Here is a 27049-nt window from a genome sequence, read left to right on the forward strand (position 1 = left end):
CCCAAAGCTTTGGGATCCTGCACCCGCGTGGGAGACCAGGAAGAGGTTCCTGGTTCCCGGCATCGGATCGGCATGTACCGGCCCATTGCGGCTCACTTGGGGAGTGAAACATTGGATGGAAGATCTTCCTCTCTGTGTCTCCTCCTCTCTGTATATCCGGCTTTCCAATAATAATAAAATCTTTAAAAAAAAAAAAAAGATGACTTGCACATTTATTTCAGTAAGACCTCAGGTCTTCCGAAGCATGATTAAAGACGAATACGCTACAGCAAAACCTCTAGTTGGAATGAGACAATTTCACAAGGCTACCAAATTTTACTATTGGTGGTTTCTGTGCTTTATTTTTTCATTACTGATGGTTTATTCATGGTTTATTTTTTGATTTAGTTGGCATGGGAATTGGGTCACTGGTTGTATATTGTATGGTATGTGTAGATTTTTCTTTCTACATTAACATTTGCATTACCAATACATACAATACACCACATAAGGTTGCATACAAAAATAATGTGTAAGACAACCTTTTACATTGGATCCCAGAATGCATCTGATAAGAAAAAAATGGACTAAACATATTCTATAAAAGACTCAGAAGTAATGTCACACACACACACACACACACACACACACACACACACCCATAGCAGGTTATAAAAGCAACTGCATAGTGTATAGCAATGGCAATGATTTTTTCGGGATGATTGGGCTATTTTCTACTAAAAAGTTTATGATAACAGGAGCTAAGTGTTATCTAACATCTTGATATAGCTGCAGGATTTTATAAACCCCATTTCAATTTCTAACTACAGAAAGTTGGTATATATTTACCAGATCATTCTCATATTATTGTTTTAATCACAGATCAAACAGAGCAACAGTAAAATCTCCATCTAAAATCCAACTGCCGCCTAGAGAGTGAATTGCTATAACATCACAAATTTGAAATTGCAGTTTTTTCTTTTAAAAAAATATTTGTTTTTATCATTATCATTTCATGATACAGTTCCATAGGCCCCTGGGATTTCCCTTAGCTCCTTCACAACCCCATCACCACCACCTAGTTTCTCTATATCATTACTAAAGTATAGTTCTTCAAACACAGCCATATGTCCATTATTGTGGGCATGGGCAATCACAGAGAGTCCATCATCCTATTGTAAAGGTATAGTAAACAGTTTCTATGGGAGTCCATCTTTAGTCTGGAAGTAGAGATGCATACTGCATTGTAGCCTCACATCTGGATATGTTAGTCTCCATTTCACAGTTACTATACAACCCCTTAAATGAAAAGCCACAATTCAAAATCAACAACAGGAACAAAAATAGAAATTTACAATTCCAAGAAGTTAAATAACATTTTACTAGGTATGAGAGTCTCCATTACACAGCTACTATACATCCCCTTAAATGAAAAGCATGAAAACAAAATTAACAACAGGAAGAAGAGAAATTAACAACATCATGAACCCCAAAAATCTATCTGAAACTTCTTCAAACAGCATCTTTCTGAGACATCAGAGTCACATTCAAAACATTTGAGATTCCCTTTTGGCTCATAATGCTAGGAACATTAAGATATTCTTTTTTCCATAGATCATTAATCATGGTAGAAATTGGTAGTACCTGTCTAAAACTTTTCATTATACTTTTAGCCAAATCTGCCAGTCTGAGGTCCCAGAATTTATAGCCTCTCTGATAAATTCATAAGCAATCAACAATCTTTATGAACCTGTTTCCACCTTCTTTCTCTTCATCAGTGTCTAAATTTTGGTGCAGGGATACCCTAGCAATATTCAATGCACTCTATGCCAGCACACTTGAATATCCACACCCCTTTAGGATCCACACATGACAGCTTAGTGTGTCAACTCTCAGATTTTCTCTAGCAGGTAATGGCACTGTGCTGAGTCCATATGACAAACACTTACAATGACACGTGTTTTGAGAAAGCAACTTTCCATCCAAACGTCACAAATCAATACCAGGGTTTTTGCAGTTTGAGCTACATTTGCCACCATTAGAAATGATGGATTTAAAGATGGTTACATTACACTGCATCAGATTAAGATAACTAGATTAAGATAGTTTGTTCCCTCTTGCTGATGTACCCCAGCTGTGGTAATACTCACACTGAAGTTTGTAGTCATTCTGGTCTTTTCCAGGACAACTTGGGGGGAACTTTACGGAAACTACTGTCGTGTTGGAAATCTGTCATCTATCACTGTAGTTTGCCTCCTGTGGTATCAATAAGAGCACAGTCATCAGCCAAGTCCTTCATGGAGACACTAACAGCTAACTCCAACACGAATGAGATTTATTTGGGTCGTTTCTGTTCTTCATTAACAAGGTTGTGAATCAGCTGATCCATGAGTGCTGCCATTCCTTACCTGAAAACAAAAGGGATTGGGAGTGTTTTTTGGACAGGCATGAGGGACACTCAGCAATGTGATCCGGACTTCAGCAGCTCCAGCACCTGTTTTCTACTCTTAAGAACTCTTAAATGCTATCTACTTCAAGGACTAGTTATGTAGAAGTCTTTATGACTCAAGCTTATGGGTTATACACAAATGCTTTAATGACACCAAAGGGCTTAAATAGAAAAGAAATTGACTGGAAAGTTACAAGGAACCCATTCAACTGGCAAAAATTTGGATTAACTGACCTGCAAGCCAAAGAGGAACCGAAAGTCAGTCACTCCTTGGAAATAGAACACTGTTTGTTTTTTTTTTTTTTTTTTTAATTATTTATTATTTAACTTCATTAATTACATTGTATTATGTGACACAGTTACATAGATACTTGGGTTCTCCCCACCCCTCCCCAAACCCTCCCACCATGGTGGATTCCTCCACCTTGTTGCATAACCACAGCTCAAGTTCAGTTGAGATTTCCCCATTGCAAGCGTATACCAAACATAGAGTCCAGCATCTTATTGTCCCGTCAAGTTCAACGGCTTCTTAGGTATACCCTCTCTGGTCTGAAGACAGAGCCAGCAGAGTATCATCCCAGTCAATTGAAAGCTCCAACATACCATCAGCAAAAATTTACATCATTATGGAATTAATTGACATAGTAATGAGTAACCAATATGGTAAAAGTAAATGCGGGTTCCCAGCCACCTTCTGTGACCACCTCACCTATACTTCAATTTTAGTTTATACACAACATATAACATTCAAAACATAACATGTTATACATAACATCATATCATCTTAAATTAAGGCAAACATGTGGTATTTAACCTTTTGGGATTGGCTCATTTCCCTTAGCATTATGGTTTCCAGTTTGGCCCATTTGGCCACAAAGAACTGCATTTTGTTTTTTTTAATAGCTGAGTAGTATTCCATGGAGTAGATGAACCATAGCTTTCTTATCCAATCCTCTGTTGATGGGCATTTTGGTTGTTTCCATGTTTTTGCAATTACTGATTGTGCTGCTATGAACATAGGAGTGCATGTTGGTTTCTCATAGAACAAGTGTTCTGGATATATTCCTAGGAGTGCTATTGCTGGATCATACGGTATGTTGAATTTGAGTTGTTTGAATATTCTCCATACTGATTTCCATAGAGGCTGTACCAGCCTGCAGCCCCACCAGCAGTGGAGTAGGGTTCCCTTTTCCCCGCAACCTCGCCAACAAGTGTTGTTGGTGCTTTTATTCATGTGGGCCAGTCTTACTGGCGTTAGGTGGTACCTCATTGATGTTTTAATTTGGATTTCCCTTATTGCCAGGGAACTTGAGCATTTTTTCATATGTTTATTTGCCATTTGGGTTTGTTCCTTTGTGAAGTGTTTGCCCATTTCCCGTGCCCATTTCTTGAGTGGGTTGCTTGTTTTGACATTTTGGTTGTTTTGTAGCTCTTTGTATATTCTGGATATTAGCCCTCTATCACCTATGTCGTGTGCGAAGATCTTCTCCCATTCTGTGGGTTGCCTTTTTACTTTGTTGATTGTTTCTCTAGCTGTACAGAAGCTTCTTAGTTTGATGAGGTCTGTTTTTTAGGAGTGATCTAATTTTACTCTGGGCTTCATAGACATTAAACGACTCACCTGAGACCACACAGCAATAAAGTACCACTAACACCACTGATAATAAGGGGGCATTTTTTAAATCCCTGTTAAGGACAGCACTTAGCAGTTTTAGAGTACCTTCTCCTTTACTGTTTGCTTTCATTCTTTTTACTTTATTCTGCTTTTTTAAATTACAAAGTTGCAGAATAAAAAAAAAAACTAAAATACAACCTCTAGAGAGATGTAAGAGAGCTGAAAAATGAGAAACAATATTAACCTAAAGCACACACAAAAAAAAAACACATGAAAAAACTGGATCACATTCACAGTGGACAGATAGAGAACACTTTTTAGTAAATAATCAATGAAACAAAAGAAAACTTTTCAGTAAACAAGTGATGGAAGAAAACAGAGACTCTCTAAGACATTAAAGAAAAATGGCAGGGGCCAGTGTGATAGCTCAGTGGCTAAAGCCTTGTCTTGCAAGCACCAGGATTCCATAGGGGCACTGGTTTGTGTCTAGCCTGCCCTACTTCCCTTCCAGCTTCCTACTTATGACCTGTGAAAGTAGTGGCGGATGGCCCAAAGATTAAGGACCCTAAACCCACATGGGAGATCCATGTTCATGGTCTCAGCGGTCACTGTAGGGTGTCCTTGGGTCACTGTTGCTGTGGTGGTGGCTGCCGATGCCAGGACAACGCTGGTTATGATGGTCAGTGTTATGCCAAAGTCTCTTTTATGCCTTATCAGGCCAACAGAGGCCTCTCTGGTAGCCCTGACAGGGACAGACAGGATTCTGGGCAGCTGCATGACAACAGCAGTATCACCATGGCCATTCCGACATGCTGTTAGGGTGCAGTTGACCTCGGTGCAATTCACTTGAGAGACGTTTTCTGTATGTAAGCGAAAAACAGGGGGATGATACAGGAGACACAGGTTTAAAATTCAAGGAGCTGAAGTTCACCCACGTGAGCGAGTCCTCAGATCAGAAGAGTGATTGAATTGATAATTTCCATAGGAATAATTGCCTCCCTTAATAAGGAAAAGGGAGGAAACATGCAGTGCATGCCCATTCCCCACAAAGCTGCCACATAGAAAAGGTGGGAAATATCAGGACCCTGTTGCACATAGGAGGAAGAAAAAAAGGGGGGCTTAACAATATACTAATATGCTAATATGCTAATATACTTGCATAATATACAACTTGCTTGTCCCATCGAGCTTCTGACTCAAATGCCATCACTATGGCCAGTGCCCGAATTTTCACAAAACTCAGCAGCAGGAACTTGCCGGACAAGCCTCTCAGGAATCTTCCATGGGCCATTTTCGTTTTCTGGGAAAACACAAACCAATCCTCGCCCCAAATGAGGACGGGATCTGGGCTTTGCCACTGACCAGTCAAGGGATCCTTCCACATCACATAACCCTTCTGTTCCCAAGACAGATTCCAATGATGATCTGCAGCAGACAGTCCTTCAGCATCCAATGTTAGAAAATTTAAGATAAATAATACAAGGTTCAAATGATCTTGGGGAGTGCTATACTCCCCCTTTTTTGCTATACTCCCCTCTTTTTTTAATAAGAAAATCCTTAATAGTACGGTTGGCGCCTTCCACAATACCTTGTCCTTGAGGATTATAAGGAATGCCTGTAATTAGTTAAATATGATGGGAGGCAGCAAAATCACAAAACTCACTGCTGGTATAGCAGGTGCCATTATCAGTTTTAATAACTTTGGGAGTACCCAATATAGAAAAACATGCATTGCAATGGGCTACAGCATGCCTGACTTGTTCCCCTGTCTGAGGAGCAGCTAGAATAAATCGAGAGCAAGTATCGACAGTAACATGCACATACTTTTTGTCTCACAATCTGGGATATGTGTCACATCTATTTGGCAATAATCTTAATATAATTCAATCAATCTGATTAACTGTCTCCACAAAATGAGACAAATCCATTGGCATTCTTGAGGCCTTGTAAGAATACCAAGGGAAGCCCTAGAATTTGAAACTTGAATTCTTGGATGCCTTTTTAAAGATGGTTAAAAACATCTGAAACAAGATTTTTTGCTGTTGAAGTTAGCAAAACACATTATAGATTAGATTCAGTTATTGACATGAAATCACACAAATACCTTTAAAACAGATACAAAACCTTTACCAGTTTAAAGCAATGAGATATTTGCTAACCAGCCGAAAAGACCAGAATCACGTTAACAAATAAAAATGCTTTGTATACAATTAGTGCCACATTAATTTAACTTATACATTGAAATAATTTAATAGTGCACTAGAGTTTAATTCTATGCCCAGTTATTTGTGATAAAATTTCACATTTTTGAAAATATCATGAATGAAATCTTAAGAGTTACAAGAGACAAAAATCTTCTTTGTACAGTTTCTCCCGACTTTGTCTAGCCTGGGTTTCCTTCTTTTTTACCCTGGTTTAGGGTCCTTGTGACTCCCTGCCCCTTCTTACGGATGATTTTTCAAGGAAGGGTTGCACCACCACTTGAGAAGATGGCAAAGCATTTTTTTTACCAAGCACCAGAGGTAAAAGGTGGCTACAAGGATAGCAATCCATGGGGACATGTCACAGACAATTTCAATGAACTTCTGCGAGACCTTAAGCTTAGTGTTGGTGCCTTGTGACTGGAGCAGACCTCTGATTCCCTTAATCATCTGCACTTTACCTAGTTCTCGCCCCATGATACATTTTGCTTATGTCCCTGCAAAATATTTAATTCTAAGCTTGCCTCCAGATTTCCGGGGTCCCTCAGATTATCCCTCATACCCCAGGATGGGGAGAAGGTCTGGAGATAAAATCATGTATGCCCCTCCAGAGTTTCAGGGTCCCTCAGATTGTCCTTCATGCCCTAGGACAGGGAGAGGGTGTGGGGATGAAATTGCTTCTGCCCCTGAAAAATTTTTAAATTCTAAACTTTTCAAAATTTTTAAATTCTAAACATTTTGCCATGGGATATGTCCCAACCAGTGTCTCATTCATTGCCAATTACATGATTATCTACTTCACAACCACAAGTTTCAACTTTGTGACCCTCTTGCCAATTCATACCTCCAAAAAAGAATTATGATTCTACATACTAATAGGTAGATTTAATGAGTTAACAAATTTCATCAATTTTGACAGTGTTAGTAAAACTGGGATTTTACTCAATACAAGAAATATTTTATTTTTACAATTAAATCTCTGAGTTCTTTATGCAGCAATGCGTTCTTGGCATCTGAAAGAAAAATAGTCAAGGATGATATAGGGGGAAGTTCCAGTTTGAGTATATATTTTGTCTATATAATTATTCAGTTTCCATTCATTTGTGAGATTCTATACATGTATGGTGGGTTAGGGAAAGATGTTCATTTTAGAAAGATCCCAATAATACTATGTTTTTTCTTTCACAATTTTATAACAGTTGTAATGATTTTTTATTTTCACTTCATTTCTACCAAGCTCACAGACTAAAATTAGCATTTTGTTTGGACTGTTTATCGTAACACCTAACATTTTACATATAAATACAAAATATATTTGTTATTATATTATTATATATTATATAATTGATATGTGCTATATAATATATTACTATAAATACAAAATAATTTTTCTTAATGGCTGGATTGAAATTTCACTTTAGTTATAAATGAAAGATGAAAATCTGATCAAAAAGAATGAATCTGTCCACCACAGCATCAAAAAAATTGATTTGATCTTCCAAGAGAATTGACAAAGGAAATAACATCAGGGTGTATATACATTTATTTTAAAGATGAAGTAGCTAAGAACATGAGGTAGCAAATGAGTTATCCGAAGCCACACAACAAACAGTGATGAACCCAAGTTACAATTAAAGCTTCTTTACTTTTTTTTCCTTTGTTATCCATGTTATTCTTCATCTGTCCCTTCAGTGTTCATGAAATTGGACTGTTGTTTGATTTTATAATGTATTTTAAGTTTTGAGTAGTATTTAATACTGTACATTTTCATGGCATGTAGTACAACACCGAAACACATGCCCATAGCATACAGAGATCAAACAAGTAAAGTAGCATTCTATTGTCTTACCCTGTGGTGATCTCTAGACTCACACAATGTTAAAAACATATATAATACATTGCTGCGAAATATAGAATGGAGCATTAGAATTTATTATTTCCATGTAACTATTTTGGTCCCTATAACCTGACCTGCCTCAACTTCCCTTCCTCCAGTGTTTCCCAGCTTTTTGTGATCATGATTGCAAGTTCATATTTCAAATGGTTGTTTATATGTTCCATGAAGAAATGGGGGAAAGCTTGGTAAGGTAGGAGTGAAAGTATAGGAATGCCAGCAGCCAAATGTGAACATTACCCATCCATCATCATGTAGGCCAGGGAGATAACATTTCCAAAGACAAACAAACAAAACTTTCAAAATTGTTAGTCTTGTCTGCTGGTTTTCAGAGTGCCTGGGAAAAGAAGGTGTGGTACCACCTGGAAAAGCTGCCAGATAGCTCAACCAAAGAGGAAGGCTGTGAACCTCCAAAGCCCAGAACCAAAATCCCAGTAAAACTTCTATACCTCCTCCCATCTTATTTAAACTAGCAAATAATAAAACTTTCCTACTTTAACTTGTTCTCTGTGACAAGTTGATAATGACTGAATCTTGATGAAAGTTCTAAATATGTAGAAGACCTTAAGGAATGTTAGTGCTTCAAAGAAGTTTTAAATATTTTCTATTACAATAATGCTTTAAAGAATGAAACTAACATCTTCCTGGGAAGTCATCTCTATTGCTAATATGGAAGAATGTTTGGTATCATGCCCAGACCACGGGCTCTGTAAAATTGCTGTGATCAAATGTTCCTTTAAGGAAATGAAAACTGCATATTAAAAGGGGATCTGTAATCCCATGTTTACAGCAGCACAATCTGCAATAGCAAAGACATGAAAACAATCCAGATGCCAATCCAATAAAGAGTAGTTAGAGAAACTGTGGTATATCTACTCCATGGAATATTATTCAGCCATTAAAAAGATTGAAATCATACCATTTACAACTAGCTGGTCCCAAAGAGAGACCATTATGCTCAGTGAAATATGTCAAGTCAATCCCAACAGGACAAATACATTTTCTCTCAAATGTAAGAATCATGCAAATTTTAAGTTCAATATCCCTTTCCATATTGTTTTTGTTGCATCCCATGTGTTTTGATATTCTTGATTTCATTTTCATTTCTGCCAAATGGTTTCTTTTCTCTTGTGTAATTCATCACTGACTCATAGGTTGCACGGTGGCATCGTTTTAGCTAAGAGGCTTTTGTGCTTTTTTTTTTTTTTAATTTGTGACCAAAGGCTTTTTTTTTAATTCAGTGCATTTTTTTTCATGGATTTCAATTTTTTGTATATTTCAGTTTCTTTTTTTAATATATATTTTCATTATATTATTTATGTATCTGAGGTGAAGGGGGATATTGAGGGAGAATCCCCATCCAGTCTCCCACCCGCCTAAGGTCCCAGATGTGGGGCATGCTGAGATACTTGCTCAAGTGGTTTTAATAGTCTTCCAGTTATGGATCGCTGCCAGTCACATCCCTCCCAGCTCGATTAGGTCATTGAAGAAGCCACTGATTGTCACAGTCCATCATGGAGTCTTCGTTTGCCCAGTATTTCGCTGCCCAACGTTTAGCTGAGGTGGTTGATTGACCTGTTCCGTCCTCTGTCCTCTCTTAGCCAGGGCTCTGAGTCCAGCAGTTCAATTGGGGAGATCACCAAAGAGACTTAGAGGTATTCCCAGATCAGATTCCCACATGTTTTGTGCTTTCTTTTCATCACCCATGCATTAGTTATTCAGTGGAATGCTTTTTTGACTCCATGGTGCTGTAATTTGCTTTTTTTTGTCTAATTTATACTGGTTGTTGACTTTGTTTCATGGCTTCTCATTTAAGGAAATTTATAGTGAAAGAATAATAGAGACTACCATATCCAGATGTGAAGATACAATGCAATATGCATACCTGCTTCCTAATCAAAGACGGACCTCCAATGAAACTGTTGGATATATCTGGACAATGGGATGCTGGACTATCTGACATTGTCTGTGCCAGCAATGTTGGGGCATACTTAAATCACAGACTGATGGAATTAGAATTCCTTATGAAGGACTATAATATTGTAATAATATGGGGAAAATCGGTCAGTGGGTGGGAATTTGGGCAGTGCAGGAAATCCCAGACTCTATGGAATTGTACCATAAAATTCAAAACTAAAAATAAAATAAAATAAAATAAAATAAACTATGTACATTTTTAAAAAGAGCCAACTCTGACAAAGACGCTGATTTGGAGGAAAACTGCTCTCTGAATGCAATAAATAAACAAACAGGTGGATGAAACAGAAGAGCATGGGCTCTGGATTAAGCAGAAACAGGAATTTGGATTTCAAATTTTAAAGGCTTTGAAACTGGTCTCAGTCTTCCACCTTGACAAAAGTTGTGAAGATTTATCTTACTGAACATATTACAATTCTTACTTGTATGCAGCTGTAACTATCGAAATGTCTGAGATAAGATTGCTTTATGGTCAAACGGGAGTAAATAGAGGTCTCTCTCTGCCTTACTGACTAAGTGATTTCATACTTATTTCTGAGCAATGAATCTCAGTTTTGTAGTGAAATCCATGAAAAGATTTTTAGAGCCATAACACTACAGGGCAAAATATTTCAACCATAGGTCAAACGCAAAACTTTTAGAAAAAAAAATCTGTTATTAATTCTCTGAGAAATATTGAACAAGCATTACCCTTGCAGTATGTTTCAGAGTCTGAAACTCCATTTACGTATTTTTCACATAGATATTGCTTTTGTGTATTAAAGATGACATAAGCCAGTATTCTTACAGATTCATAATTTAATTCATCTCATTGGCAACTGAGATTTTAATATTTAATAGGGCTATGCTGTATTCGAATGATAGTCACTACTCCAACTGGACTGAGGTTTCTGTGTGGTTTCGATTTACATTTTGTTGATGCATAACGGCATTGAACAATTTATTATATATTTGTTGGTTATTTGCATAGTTTTAGGAAATGTCTATTTAAATAATTCTTTCATTATTTTATTTACTCATTTATTTGCTTAAAAGGTGAAATCATAGGGAGAGGGAAAGGGAAACAGAGAGGCCTTCTACCCTAGAGATTCATTCCCCAGAAGGCCACAATGATTGGGGCTGATCCAGACACAACCAGGAACCCAGAACTCTATCCAGGATTTTGACAAAGGTGATGGTGGTACACATACACAAACCCTCTTTTCCTGCTTCCCTAGGTCTCTAGCAGGGAGCTAGCTTGGGGAGCAGAAATGCTGGGCCTCTAACCAGCTTCTCTCTGTGGGATGCTCATGTCACAATAGTAACTTAGTCGTCTATGCTCCTCCTGTCCAACTTTTGAATCATCTTTTCTTGTTACTGAGTTCTCTGAGTTTCTTGTAAATTCTAAATACCATCTCTTACAGACAAAGCTTGCAAATATAATTTTTCACTCTTTAGGTTGCCTCTTAACTTTGTTTATTTTCTTGGCCATGAGGGAGGTTTTCAGTTTGATGGAATCCCATCTGTGTGTTTTGGTTTCTGTTGCTTGTGCTTAGGAGATTTTATCCAAAGCCATATTTCCTTCAAGTAATACCCTGAAAAATCAGTTTTCTTCTTGCGGTTTCATTGATGCAGTCTTACAGCTAAGATTTTGATCCTTATGAATTGATTACTTTACATAAAGCAAGAGAGCTAGATTCTTTCTTAGGTTTATGAAAAAGAAATTTTCAAGAAATATTTTTTTCAAAGATGTATCTCTTTGAAAGGCAGGGTGATAAAGAAAGAGAACGAGGGAACAGGCATTGATCTTCCAACTCCCTCTGGATTTCCTGTGAGTACAAAACCCAAAATATGGGGCTCACTTCTGCTACATTCCCAGATGTGTTAGCTAGGAGCTGTATCCTAAGCAGAGCAATTAGAACTAAAATTAACATTCTGAAATAGGATGTTATCATATCATGTGGCACCTCAACCACTGTTCCATAAGGCCAGCTCCCTGAACCACTTATTGGAGAGACTATTTTCAAGTATCTATGGAAAAATTCTTAAAAACAATTAATTGATAATTTCATATCAAAAAAATAGTATCCTCCAAAAACAATAAAGGTATATTGGGGCCTGGCACAGTAGCCTAGCAGCTGAACTCCTTATCTGGAACACAATGGTATCCCATATGGGTGCTAATTCTAATCGCAGCAGCCCAGCTTCCCATCCAGCTCCCTACTTGTGATCTGGGAAACCAGTCAAGGACAGCCCAAAGCCTTGGGACCCTGCTCTCGCATGGGAGACCCAGAAGATGCTCCTGGCTCCTGGCTTCAGAGCAGCTCAGCTCTGGATGTTGCAATCGCTTAGGGAGTGAATCATCAGACAGGTCTTCCTCTCCGTCTCTTCTCCTCTCCATATATCTGCTTTTACAATAAAAATAAAATATTTTTTTTTAAATAAGGGCATATAAATGCAATCATGGATAAGGGAAAGTTGAAACTATTCATAACTAGCTTTCAACGAAAACTGCTTCAAAAGAATGCTCATCAAAATGATTTCTATTAAATGCATGATTTTAATGAAAGAGCAGCTTGTAATAATTACATTTGATTATGTTTTAAATGTTCACTCAAGTTAGCTTTAATGGCTGCTGCAAAATAAGGAGCCAACAGCAGCTCATGATTAAGCAATGTGCAATATCCCATTCAGAATTGGTCTAGCAATAGCCTCAATGTGTCCTAACAACAATCAGATCACCTGTTGATTCACAAGTAATACTTAGAAGCTGTCTTACATGGAAAGGTTGGCAATTCAAAAATGTGGGTAGACTCAATAAAAAAAAAAGCAGCGAACAAAGAGAAGAGGAAAACTGCAAGCATGTGGCATGTGTCATGCTAAGTCCACAGGACTTAATGTTGACATTATTTGTGGCCAACGATTTGCTCACACATTTTTGGGGTAGGTAGAATTCTAAGGTTCCTCCTGGTACAATCCCAAAATGTTCTCAGGAGGAACAAAAGCTGACTACTGAGACCATAGTATTTTGGTTCTCAATTTTAGTGTTCATATACATTTAAAATCTTATAAGATTATAAGCACTCTCAGTTTATCAATAAAAAAAATCAAGGATATAAATTACAATGTCCAAGTCATAGTTTCATTCCCAAGCTGCTCTTCAGAACAACACAAGCCCTGAGTAGCTTCACAAAGTTGCTCCATGCCATGTGTTCATGTAGCAAACACAGAGTGGGAATCTTGAGAATGGGATAAAAACAAAATTACACAAGAGTTACAAATGTTCAGTTACTGGGGTACTGTTAAGGATTCATTTGAATGTTTTCATGAACTCCTAAGAGGTAAAGGTACCTAGAAAACTAAGCTAACGCTCAGTGCAGTGGGAAGGGCACGCTTTCTCCCACAATTTTGCTGTTTTTGTTCTGTTCTGTTTCAAATTGGGGATGATAGATATTCTAACTGATTTTTATTTGCACTTCCATGATGGTTAGTGATACAGAGCTTTTTTTCATGTGTTTGTTGACCAATTGGCTTTCATCTTTTGAAAAATGGTTGTCCATGTCCTTAGCTCACCTCTAAACATAATTATTGATTTTGTTGCTATTCAATTTTTTAAAAATCCCTATATACCACGGATATTAACACTTTAGTAATATAAAATCTCTATAATTTTCTCCCGTTCTGTTGGCTGCCTTTTATTCTGATGAGTGTATCTTTTGTTGTTTCTTAGCTTGATGCAATCCCATTTGTCTATCTTTACCTGTATTTGTGGGGTCTTTTCCAAGAAGTCTCTATGGCAATATCCTAAGTGTTTCCCCTGTTGATTTCCATATGAGTGCTTGCCTTTTCGTTTGCTGACTGTTCCACTTCTGATCCAGCTCCCTACAAATGTGCCTGGGAGGGTAGCAGAAGGTGATCAACCACTTGGGCCTATGCAATACACATGAGAGACCCACATGGAGTTTTTCACTTGGAATAGCCTTGACTGCTTTGGCCATTTGGGGAGTGAACCAATGGATGATAGCTCTCTCTTTCTCTTATTAAAATAAATAGATCTTTAAAAAAAATCAAAGAAAGTATTTGGCAGCTCCAACTTTTTAAAGTGTTTTCTCTATTTAAGATTTATTTATTTTACTTGAATGTCAGAGTTTCAGACAGAGAAGGGGAACGTCAGAGAGGGAAATCTTCCATTTGGTGATTCATTCTTCAAATGGTCTCAATGGCCAGAGCTGTGCTGATCCAAAGCTGGAAGCCAGGATATTTTTTCCAGATCTCCAGTGTGAGTACAAGGCCCGAATCATTGAGAAATCCTCTGCTGCTTAACCAGGGCAGTAATAGGGAGCTGGATCAGAAGTGGTGTACCCAGGAATTGAACTGGCACCAATACGCAATGTCAGTGCTCCACCTGGATAATTAGTTTGGTATACTACTGCACCGACCCCCAAAGTATTTTCTTTCTAAAGTTTCTACAATTTTCTTTGGAAATAACCTTAAAACAAGATGCAAAGCACTTCCTTTTCAGGAATAAAACCCCACAAAACTCATATTGAAACATGGTTAATTATTATTTGAGATATTCAATTGTGCAACAAATATAACACTCTGTAATGTTTGCTGCTTACAGTCTTGGACAGCAGCTGGGCTCACAGAATCAGTCTCCTCAGAAATCTCCAGTGAATCAGCAGCTACGTGTGTGCACAAGTAAGTAAAATATTAAGTGAAATATTACTACAAGAGAATTTGAGAAAGAAAATGCCATGATATTTCAGTGCTCGGGGTCATCTTCATCTCCTGTTTGGATACTGAAACATGGATGGGAGTGCTCACACACTCTCAATAAATATTTGGGGTTTTTTTTCATTATACAGTAGTCTGAGAATGTCTGGCATTTATCATTCTGATTATATTTCTCGTTCTGTTAGTCATAAGTGGAAACTGTAGGTCAAAACTGAAAAGCTCTTCAGTTTCAATCTAAGTGGATATAAAAATGTGTGAAACAATTTTGAATGAAGCATTGGAAAGTGGCAGAGATTGGGTAAATTAGTAAGCAATTGTCTCACATAAAGTAATCTGCTTAAATTTTGAAAGCTATATAGTTCTGCAGTTCAAAGATTCACAAAAGTCACTCTAAATCCCAGCTGGTCCTAAATTTTCTACAGAAAGGAGCCAAAATTGTAGTGCCATAGGCTAATGCTCTGTCCTGCGGTACTTACATATGATATGGGTACCTATTTGTGTCCTGGCTGCCCCACTACTAATGCAGATCCTGCTTATCGCATAGGGAAGCATCTAGGGTGTGGCTGAAGTCCCTGGGAGAACTGGAAGGGGTCCTAGCTCAGCTCTGGCCATTGTGGTCACTTGGGGATTGAAAAAGCAGTTGGAGGAGTTTCTGTATCACCTTCTCTCTGTAAATAAAGTAAGAACAAATTAATCTTTTAAATAAATAATTTAAAATATATATTTAATTTATTCAATATTTAACATATTTAAAAGATAGATATATATTTCATATATAATTTAAAATACATACATATAAATAAATTAATCTTTTAACAAATTTTCTACAGAAATTCAGGGGATCTGGAATAGTCAAAGCTGTCTTGAAATAGAATAAAGTTGAAGACCTTATACTTGCTGACCTCAAACTTCCTCTCTGGCAATGATATTTTAAGACAGTGTGGTACTGTTATATGATATCATGTAGGCCAAGCGGACAGAATAGAAAGTCCAGAATTAAATCATCATATTTATGATCAATTGAGTCTTGACAAATGTTTAAAGATTATCCAACATGGAAAGTATAAATCTTCGCAACAGTGGCTACAGGGGCAATTGCAAATCCACATGCTGAAAAATTAATTTATTCCCGTATCTTATATTATATATGAAAAATAACTCAAATATGATTCTCCATGAGAGGGAGTTATGCTTGGGGGAAGACACAGCTCACCCCATATCCCAAGAAGTTTGATTCATTCCAGGGAAGGTGAACACAGAGCTGTATACATGATTTCAAACAAAAGGAAAGGTCATAGCTAACTCTGTTAGTGTCAATTGAGACATGACAATCTCCAGAGCTCGTGCTGAATGGTGTCTTTCCCGAATAACACTGGAAGGAGCCCATTTCTTGTGTTTTCCCTTTATTTTCAACCATTCTTGACAAGGATTTGTTTCAGTTACCTTGATGTTAACATCATGTTAGACAAGAAGATACAGGCTACTTTAGCGTGCCATTCTTCCTCCTGATGTTTCCACTTGTATTTTTAAGTGTCAGAGCCTGATTTGTCCAGACAATTTCTTGGATGCCCTGAAAGAGGAAGCTTCATCAAAAAAACATGATTGGGTTTGACAGTTGGAATTCCTTTGCAGTTGGAATTCCAGCCATGGGAATGGGGATGAAGATGACGGCAGAACCACGTAAAACTTTTTAAAAAAATATTTTAGATATTTTACAGCCTGTATACCTTCTCACTGCATCCATACCTCACATATTTTTTTAAGATTTTATTCATTTTCGGGCCCGGCGGTGTGGTCTAGCGGCTTAAGTCCTCGCCTTGAAAGCCCCAGGATCCCATATGGGCGCCGGTTCTAATCTCGGCAGCTCCACTTCCCATCCAGCTCCCTGCTTGTGGCCTGGGAAAGCAGTTGAGGACGGCCCAATGCGTTGGGACCCTGCACCTGCGTGGGAGACCCGGAAGAGGTTCCAGGTTCCCGGCTTCGGATCGGCGCGCACTGGCCCGTTGCGGCTCACTTGGGGAGTGAATCATTGGACGGAGGATCTTCCTCTCTGTCTCTCCTCCTCTGTGTATATCTGGCTGTAATAAAATGAATAAATCTTAAAAAAAAAAGATTTTATTCATTTTCATTGAAAGACTGATTTGCAGAAAGGGGAGACAATGAGATTTTTCATCTACTGATTCACACCACAAAATGACCACAATTAGCTGGCACTGAGCCCATCAGAAGCCAGGAGCCAAGACCTTCTTCCAGGTCTCCCAAGCTTGGGTGCAGGGTCTTTGGGCAATCCTACACTTCTTCGCAGGCCGTCAGATCAGAAGTGAGGTATCTGGATCAGAAGTGAGGTATCTGAGACTCAAACTGGTGCCCATGGGGGATGACGGCACCACAGGTGGAGTATTAATTTGCAAACCCACTGCAAAAACCCCATTCTCTGACTTTTAGAATTGTACTCTTCTCAGTAAGAAACCCCCCACTATCTGTCTTCCCTTTTTTTTTCAATTGACTTCTTAACAGCAGTAATTTTTAACAAAGCATTGGTTTATTCTGAAAACTTTTCTCACCACAACTGAGATTTCCTGATACATTGGTTAAAATTTAGGGATTTGGAACCTAAGAGACATGAATAGGAATTCCTGATTTCCAACAGACTTTCTTTTTACCCCTGAGGGATAGAGGAGATGTTATTTTATCTAAGCTCAATCACATTTCTTCACAGAGCCATGTAAAAATTAAGCAAGCAATCATGTTGAGTGATTATTTCAGTCTCTGATCCAATAAAACAGAGCCATGACAGTGTAAGTGACTAGTCCAGGTTCACTGATGAATGAGACAGAATGTGAACCCTCTGTCTCATATGGAACTCCTTCAAACTCCACCTCCCTAATTTAACCAGCACATGCTTTGTAGCTAGGCTAAGAAATAGAATTGTTTAACAAGAAGATCACAAATATGAGCATAATTGAAGACTGCAATCTAATCTTGTCACTGTCATAAGCTAGCTCTGCCACCCTATGTAACACTTAGTTATTTTTTAATCTAGCAAATTATTGACTGTGATTATACATTTGAAAGTTGTGCTGCAGCACTCTAATTGCTTTAGAAACTGTGTGAAATGATTTTAAACTCCATATTTTGGGTTGCCAATAAGAGACATTCAGTTAAAATTACTCTTTGAGTTTTCATTTGTATACACACAAATTTATTTTTCTGTTGTAAGATGCCTTCACACATTCCCTATCTGCCACTCTCAAGTCAAAATTTAAAATAGTGATTATGTTCACATGGTTCATGGTGCACTGTTCTCACCTGCCACATTTCCTTTCCCTGTGAGTAGGACTGTGCCTTCAAAGCCATCTCTATGCAGTGTTCCAGCTGCCATGGCCAATGGACAATGGACCAGAGCTAAAATACAAGCTGACACATAGCTGACTATCTCAGATATGGAGTTTCACTCACGCAGGGTGAATATACTTTTTAAATAAAGATTTATTTATGTTTATGTGAAAGGTAGATTTACAGAGAGAAGGAAAGACAGAGAGAAAGGTCTCCTATCTGCTGGTTCATTCTCCAGATGGCCACAACGGTCAGAGCTGAGCCCATCTGAAGCCAAAACCCAGGAGCTTTGTTGGTAACAAGGGCTTGACCATACTCTCTGCTTTGCCAGGCCATAAACATGGAGCTAAATAGAAAGTAGAGCATCTGGGACGTGAACTGGCACTTGCGGGTAGAGACTTCATCTGTTGAGCCACTGTGCCAGACCTGAAGTAGCATACTTTTAGGACGTTTCACAAGCCATGTGGAAAGTAGGAGGGAATTCCAGGAGAAGTACTGAAGGATAGAGTAAAGGTGATTAGAAGGATTCTTGCTACCATGAATTTACCCTAGAACACAACTATAAAACTTTCATAATGGGAAGTCATAGAGAATTCATATTTTCAATATCATTTAAAAGTCCCTATTACAAAGCTGACAATTTCTCAGAACATCTCAGGCACCCATATGCCTCATACCCAAAGTAACTCATTTTATTTATTCTTGAAATGTATTTTATGTTTTAAAATGCTAGCCAGGCTTTAGGAAATGAAATTCCACATCTCAGATGTATTGAGAGCCTTGGTGCCTACTCAGGCAGGTTGCAGTGATGATGAATAGGATTGCAAACTTTATTGAGAACTAGCCTCAGGAAGAAGCTGTCAAATCTGAATAAAGATATCAACATGTCAGAGGAAGAAGGTACTGCCACAAAGCCTATTGTTTAATGCATGTCAGGTGAACATGGTACTAATTACTGTATGATCTAAATATGTCTGTCCCCTACTCCTCCCAAGCTAAGGTCACCGAGTTATTATGGCTGGGTGGTTTGTACTATTTTGGATTCCGCAAGTGGCAGGTGGCCTGACAAACATGCAACTCAGCATGTTTTGTTGGGTCGCCACAGCTGTGCTGCCAATCAGTTCAGGATGGCTGCAAGTTAATGCTAATTAGCTTCTGTTGATCTGCATATTCCAACAGCCTCCCAGGATTCCCATTTTGATATGCAAGATTGCCAGTTGGGTATGTGATTGAATTAAGAAGCATAAAAAAAATTTAAATTCCCATGCAGGGATATGTAGGTCTGAATCCCCAGCAGAAGCTATTACCCTTCCTATTAATGGTTGGCAGCTCTGGGCCTGAGAATGTGAGCATGGGCTTCAGGCTAGAGACTGTTGCCACTACGCTTACAAACACAAAAATGATGCGTTCACCTCCTAGCACTGTTGGAAGTAAACATTCCTTCCATCTGTCCTGTGAACTGGCACTGACAGTTTAGATGAGCAAGGGATCTATAGTTTGCAGTTTGATTCATATCCATTTAGTTTAAATAATCTAAACAAAATGTATCGTTAATGAAGGGTTACACCCTGTGGTGTGCATAGAGCATTAATTCCAAATGGTCATTTCCAAAGTCATTGACTATCTTTGGGTAAACTGTTTTGCTTTCCTGAATTCTGGATTCCTTAAATGAAGTGATAGGAGATTATACCAGTTTATTAAAGGAGAGAAGGAATGGCGAATAAAATAAAATGTGAGCCTTTAGATATTATAATCTGTTTGAAGTAATTAAAACTTAATAAATAACTATCCAGAGTTCCCTCCTTGCCAGCACTTTGCACATGACTAAGAGTTAAAGCTGAACAAGAAATTAGTCATTTCCCTCCAGAATGACTAGAATTATAATTCAATAAATAAAAGTTCATTCTGACAACGTTATTTTATAATTTTATTCTGTCTGTCAATTTCATCACATAACATGGGAATGTGATGAATTTCTTGTTTCAAGCTTTACTAACTTCGCTTTTTTGAGTGTATCATTTAATTTTATTGAGTCTGTGTTTAACCTTTTGTAAAATGCACTCTTGATAGTGTTGTTGAGTGAATTAAATGAAATAATACTTGAAAAATTCCCTGAGATGGTTTGCATCAGTAAATGATATTTTTCCTCTGTGCTTTCTTGTTGTGGATATTAGAATCATATGAGTCTGTTCATTCCCGTGGTGCAGGACAAAGCCAGAGTGCAATAGGTGCAGGGATTGCAGCCACACTAACAAAGGAAAGAGCAGGAGAGCACCGTGGAAGCTGACGAATTTAGAGTTCTCACCTGTATTTAATCAGAGCAATGAAAATATGATCTCACTGGGTAAACATCACAAAAACAAAATTCAGAAGTCTTACTTGGCTGCAGTTTTTAGAAAGTTCTGTTTTCGAGAAAGGATTAATATTTTTGGAAAACATGGGCTTAATATCGTTTTAAGATTTTTTTTCTCATTTTCATATGCTTGAATTTGAGGAACTCAGATATTTGTAAGAAAAGTTGCTAAAATCATTGCTATATTTATATTTTAATCTTTTTGACATGTTGCAAGTATTTCTTTCTCTAAGTTAATGACCACATGTGCATGCGTCTGCATATGTAGTTCATGCATTTAAATTGTGTTTAAATTTAAATTAAAATTTACTTATTTGAAAGCTAGAGAAACAGAGACAGAGAGGAAGTGAGACCTAGCAATCACTGGTTCACTGTCTGAATGCTTGGACTATCCATAGTTTGGCCAAATCTGGAGTTAGGAGCCCGGAGTATAATACGTGCCTCCCAAATAGGAGGAAATGATGTACTTACTCTAGAACCATCTCTGTGAGCTCAAGGTGCTTGATTCAGCACCTGAAGCTGAGAACTGAATGCAAGCGCTCCTGCATGGACTGCATATGCCTAAACACTAGACTAAAGGTCTACTTCCTCTATGGTGAATGCACTTAAATTAAATGTGCATCTGTATATGTAAACATATATATGTCTGCTGATTTGAGAATTTAGTGAATGCTTATATATATATATATGTGTGTGTGTGTGTGTGTGTGTGTGTTTTATAAAATATCAGGCATAATATATACTTGCATAGAATTTAACAAAAACTTTCAAAATTTGAATTTCGTTTCTATCATCACCAAGTAACTATATGCAAATTATTTAATCTCTGCATTTAAAAGGTTTTCCTTGTAAAATGAGATAAAATTATACCTATCACAAGACATTGTTGAGAAAATTAAATAGGATAATATTCATATAGTGCATAAAACTTGGCAAGTAAAATATTGCATTATTATACTTTAGTTATCATCATTATTATTTAATTATTATTGTGATTATTTTTCTTGTTATTGAATCTTTTTTGCTGAAAATGTTCATGAGCAGGAATTTCAAAGTACTTTCAATAATATCAGAGTTTGCACTGCCTCTATTGTGTAACTGCTATGGTTGTCAGTTAAGTTCTAAAGCACATGATTTGTTTTGAGAAAAATTTTCTGGATATATGAAATTAGCTATGCAAATACAACATAACCACTCTACACCCACCCCACTAACATCACTTTTTCAGGGAAAATAGTGAAATAACTTGATTGTATATGCTTTAAACTAAATAGATATACTTGCTATTTGGCAATGTAAATTCTATGTATATTTTAGCAAAACTATTTCCTTGCATACTTTCTTTTCTACTTTAAGGAAAGATGTCTTTATTAGGGAATTTAATCTGTAAACTATTGCTTATTGTGACCAAGAAGCACATGCTTATACTTGTTTAAAGGAGATTAGTAACAGACTCTATGACTGCAGGACAAGAAATGCAAGCCCAGCATTTAACACTAGCTTGTGGATAAACTGAAGAGAAGAATTGTGCACACTTGAAACAACTCAGACTGTGCTTGGTTTGAATCTGCCTTCCAGTTCATTCCTAGCCATATGACCACTGTCAAGTGCTAATTTCAGGTAGATACCCAAACCTTTCAAACAGTGTTGATGGTAGACCGTTGCCTTCTACATTGCTATATTATTGTGATCACACAGTAAGACTGCACCTTTGTGAGTTAAAGAGATTGTCCATAAAGAATGTGAATGTTTACACCGTTATCCTGGAAATAACTTATTGCTTTGCTAAAATCAGAATGGGAACAGAAGATATCATAATAAATGGATTTGGTTTTGTTTCTTCAAAACTCATTTACCTATGAAACTATTATTTACTGTTTTGTTCTAATTCCGACACTGATGAGGATGCAATAAATAGAATGTAGAAAACATGGCCTCTGTTTCTAAAACGCATAAATAGGGGACGTAACTATGTAAGTAGATAAAAATTGTCAGTGTGGTGGATACTGCTGTAGATTTCAAGCGACAATGTGGAGACAGAGAGGGAGAAAATGGCTAATTCCCTTGCATGATAAGTGAAAACAAAGAAAATCAAATGAAGCTGGAAATCTCAAAGAAAAGCGAACATGACAAGTAGAGTTGGAAGGAGAGATACTTCAGACGAAAAGTACATTTGGGAATATTGTGATGAAGGAGTACAGCAAATCCAGGAAATCGCCAGTTGCTCAGTGTGCCTCTGTGTTGGTAGGCCAAGAGATAGAGAACAAGAACTAGTTTTGAAGAGACGCTTACCCAGATGATGGTAACCTACGCAGGTCATACTAAACTGCATGTTTCTGTTTTGTTTTATTTTATTTTCTTTGTTGTTCTAAGGCCAATGTGAAACCATAAGAAAGTGTTAAACAGGTGAAAGCTTTATTCAAAAGTATTTTCATTGTCGATAAACCATCCTTCCAAGCATGTGAATCACAACTGTACAACTAGAAATAATAGAGGCAGAATTTTTTTTTTCTAAGTTGGCATTATAAAAATAAGGACATGGGCATTGTGTGTTGTGGTTTTGCAGGTTAACCAAAGGCTTATAATTCCACATCTTATGTAGGAGTCCCTATTTTGAGACCTGTCTACTCCCTTTCCAATCCAAATTCCTGTTGGTGTGTGGGAGAAGACATAAGGAATTGACCAATATACATGGGCCTCTGCTACCCTGTGGAAAACCAAGATGGAGTTCCCAGCTCCTGGCTTCAGTCTACCCCTGATCTGACACTTCAAGCCATTTGAAGACTGAGCTAATAGGTCAAAGTTCTCTCTCTCTCTTTTTTCTGCCTCTATAGTGCACTAAGTTTCAAGTGAATAAATAAATAGACCTTTAAAAATAATGCAGACATGAAATAATAAATATTATAATCAAAGAAGTGCTGGGGGCTTGGCATGATGCAATAGTGTCTAAATACTTCCCTTTCATTTGCCGGGATTCCATATGGACGTCAGTTGGTGTCCGGCTGCTACACTTCCCATCCAGCTCCATGCTTTTGGCCTGAAAAATAGTAGAGGATGCCCCAAAGCTTGGGACCCTGCACTGATGTGGCAGACCCAGAAGAGGCTCCCAGCTCCTGTATTCAATTTGGCTCTGGTCCAGCTATTGCAGCCACTTGGCAGGGGGAGCTGATGAAGGATCATTCTCTCTTTATCTCCTTGTCTCTATGGATCTGCCTTTCCAGTAAAGTGAATACATCTTTGAGAGAGAGTGAGAGAGAGAGAGAGAGAGAGAGAGAGTGAGAGAGAGAGAGAGAGAAAGGAAGGAAGAGATTAAGGGAAGAAGGAAGGAAGGAAGGAAGGAAGGAAGGAAGGAAGGAAGGAAGGAAGGAAGGAAGAAAGGAAGGGTGGGTGGGTGCTGGTAGGAATACATTTAATGGACTGTATTTTTTTGTTACTTTGAAAGAATTATTGATTTTTTGATTTGAAAGAGTTGGCAAGAGAGAGAGGAGATTGAGCTTGATGTTCATCCCTGTGTTGTCTGAACTGCTGTGGCTGAAGTCAGGAACCAGGAGCTTCATTCAGGTCTTCCACACCAGTGGCAGGGGTGTAAGCATTTGGACCATCTTTTAGTGTTTTTCCAAGGACATAGTAGAAAGCCGGTTAATGAAGTCTCAAGCGGTAGCTTCATGGACTATGCCACAGCACCAATTCCTCAAAGACCATATTTTTTTTAACGTTTAGGGATTTACTACCGCCAATACTGGAAATTGATCTGTAGGAATGAAAGTCAAATATAGTCCTAAAAGAACTTCTTGTCTGGATGAGAATAAGTAAATACTGAAATAAAGTTGAAAGAGCAAGCTGGATAAGTTTGGCAAATATGAAATTAATTGAAAATGGCAATACTGAGATGATTTGAAGGCACTCTAGTTGAAGTACAAGTTTAGATTTACAGATTTGAAAGTGAAGAAGAAGCTGAGGATTCTTGCAATCAGACATAATTAGTTTCAACATGGCCAGTAACATGCGAACAAATAATGCAACTCATACAAAGCTTTTAAAGTGAGCTGAGAATGTGGGCAAGAGAGGAACCACAAAATGCAACACATTAGAAATCATAACTATCATCAATTTCTATCTAAAATCTGAGAGGTACTGGCCTTTTAGCACACCATATGAAAGTCATAAATTTACTAAAACATACTGAATTTAGCCTGGGAGTTATTATACCCTCTCAGTTACTGTTCAATATTTCTGCCTAGGCATACCCATCTGAAGTAAGAAGAAATAGCAGTATTGGTCAACAAAGGGAAAAATAAAGTCAAACTATAATACAAGAGTATTTCAAAAAGCTTATGGAAAAATACAACTAAAATGTAAGAATATTTTAGTAGAAAGTATATTGAAACACATGCATAGGTTTTGCATAATACATATTCAAAGCTTCTCATAGAAGAGTTAAAAATGTGATAGCTACTCTGAATGGCGCTTGCTTCATTTAAAATAATTGATGGCATGTAAACTACAGGACTCTATTATAAACAGCAACAACAACCACAAACACGATGTTGTTCCACCTGAAAAGGAAGATACTGAAAGGCCCTACTCATAGAGTGCAAAGTAGTGTTTTGAGTGACAGTTGTTTCTGGTTTCAGAATATTTAAAAATCACAATCAAAATGTCTCCAAATGATTAGGGTACTATGGTTTTTCTCAGTCTGTTTAAAAATTATGAGACCCAGGACTGATTTAAAGAATATGTTGTGTAGGAAATTTGGAGGGGGAAAAACCTTAAAATTTCTCATGAATCAAAAACAAGTTTTAATTAATCGGGTGGATCTGAGGGAGCCCTGCAGTAATAATACAAATGGTATTCGTAAAATATTTTTCTTGCTACAGAAGTTAATTACTAATGGATTGCATAGCTCTTGAGGTTCAGAAGCCATAATATATTTCAGTAATTTACTTATTCTCTAAGAATGGTCTTTTTGAATATTTGGGGGGAAAGATTTGGTTTAGGACAAATTAGAAGTAACAGGGTCATTTTGAGAAAATTCTGGCAGGAGTAATAAATTTCTTTTCTCTTGGGAATTTGAGGTCCAGTCTTTAGTCTTTTGCCAGCTAAATTTCACTATGTTTATAACGCTCTGTCTCATCATTCCAAAACCTACTGTCTCCTAAACCCATCAATGTCACCTGCTGTTGGAGCTACTTGAAATTATTTCCTTCCTTCTTTGTTGGCAAACTGCTTCTCCTTCAGGATCTCTCACAATTTCATATCTCTTGAAGTCTTCTCCAATTTACTCTTTATTCCTTTTTGGTTGCTTCAACAACAATTTCATCATGTTTTGTGACCATTTGCCAAGTTTTATTGCAGTTTCAACCAACACACATATGTCTCGCATACAGCGCACAGAGAGCAAAACCTTTTGTTGTGATGACATGAGTACAAACTCTTCAACCATCAGTCATCATCTTCATCCCTCATACATTCATGCATATGTCTGTCTATAGTCTCTTTTGAACCTGTAGATAACAACAAAAGACGGTAACCACAGCTACCTTTAATCTTCATTTTAAGTTAAGGAAAATGAGAAATTTAAAAAGTCATGCAAAATATTACTGAGAAACCAGTGAAAAAGGAAATCAACATTTGTTCAACACTTTTTAAAATGTGCTTTAGGTAGTAAGGACTTTGACTAAGGTTGAGGGTATGACACACATTGCAACCCTTTGGGTTGGGGTAGCATATGATTAGAGGAAACGTTGAGGAAGTCTGTGGTGTAAGTAGGAGGACTCATACCACTACCTTGTGTGATTCAGACTGGGGACACAAAAATTGGTGTTGGCCTGGACATGTGCTGCAAAGAGATTTGATGAGAATCTACCTGGGAGAGTAGCACATGGGTGTTCATAGAAAGAATCCCTTTTCTTTTTAAAGATTTATTTATTTTTATTGGAAAGGCAGATATACAGAAAGGAGCGAAGACAGAGAGGAAGATCTTCCGTCCGATGATTCACTCCTCAAGTGACCTCAACGGCCAGAGCTGAGCCAATTCAAAGCCAGGAGCCTCGTCCAGGTTTCCCAAGTGGGTGCAGGGTCCCAAGGCTTTGGGCCATCCTCGACTGTTTTCCCAGGCCACAAGTGGGGAGCTGGTTTGGAAGCAGTTCCCATATGGTATGCCAGCACGTTCTAGGGGAGGACTTTAGCAGGTAGGCCACTGCATTGGGCCTGAAAGAAGCCCTTGCTGTTGAGGTGAGTTTCTTGTTTGTTTGTTTATCTGTTGCAGGGGGTGGACTGAGAACAATCACATTCTCCAATACATGGAGAATACTTGAGTGTAGTAGTAGAAAATAAATGCCATGCATATATTTTAAAATATAAGAGATATTCAAAATTTGAAGATCAAATGTCCAAAGGCAGGATGTTATTTTGGTCCCAGTTCTATTACTAAGGATTTGTTGCCTACAGAATTTTCTTCCAATCTGTGAGCAATCTAGGTTTCTCCTAGGAATACAAAACAGAAATTATCCTTTGTTTTGTTGTTGTT

The sequence above is a fragment of the Ochotona princeps genome, chromosome 2 (genome assembly GCF_030435755.1).
Source record: "Ochotona princeps isolate mOchPri1 chromosome 2, mOchPri1.hap1, whole genome shotgun sequence".
Classification (NCBI taxonomy): Eukaryota; Metazoa; Chordata; class Mammalia; order Lagomorpha; family Ochotonidae; genus Ochotona; species Ochotona princeps.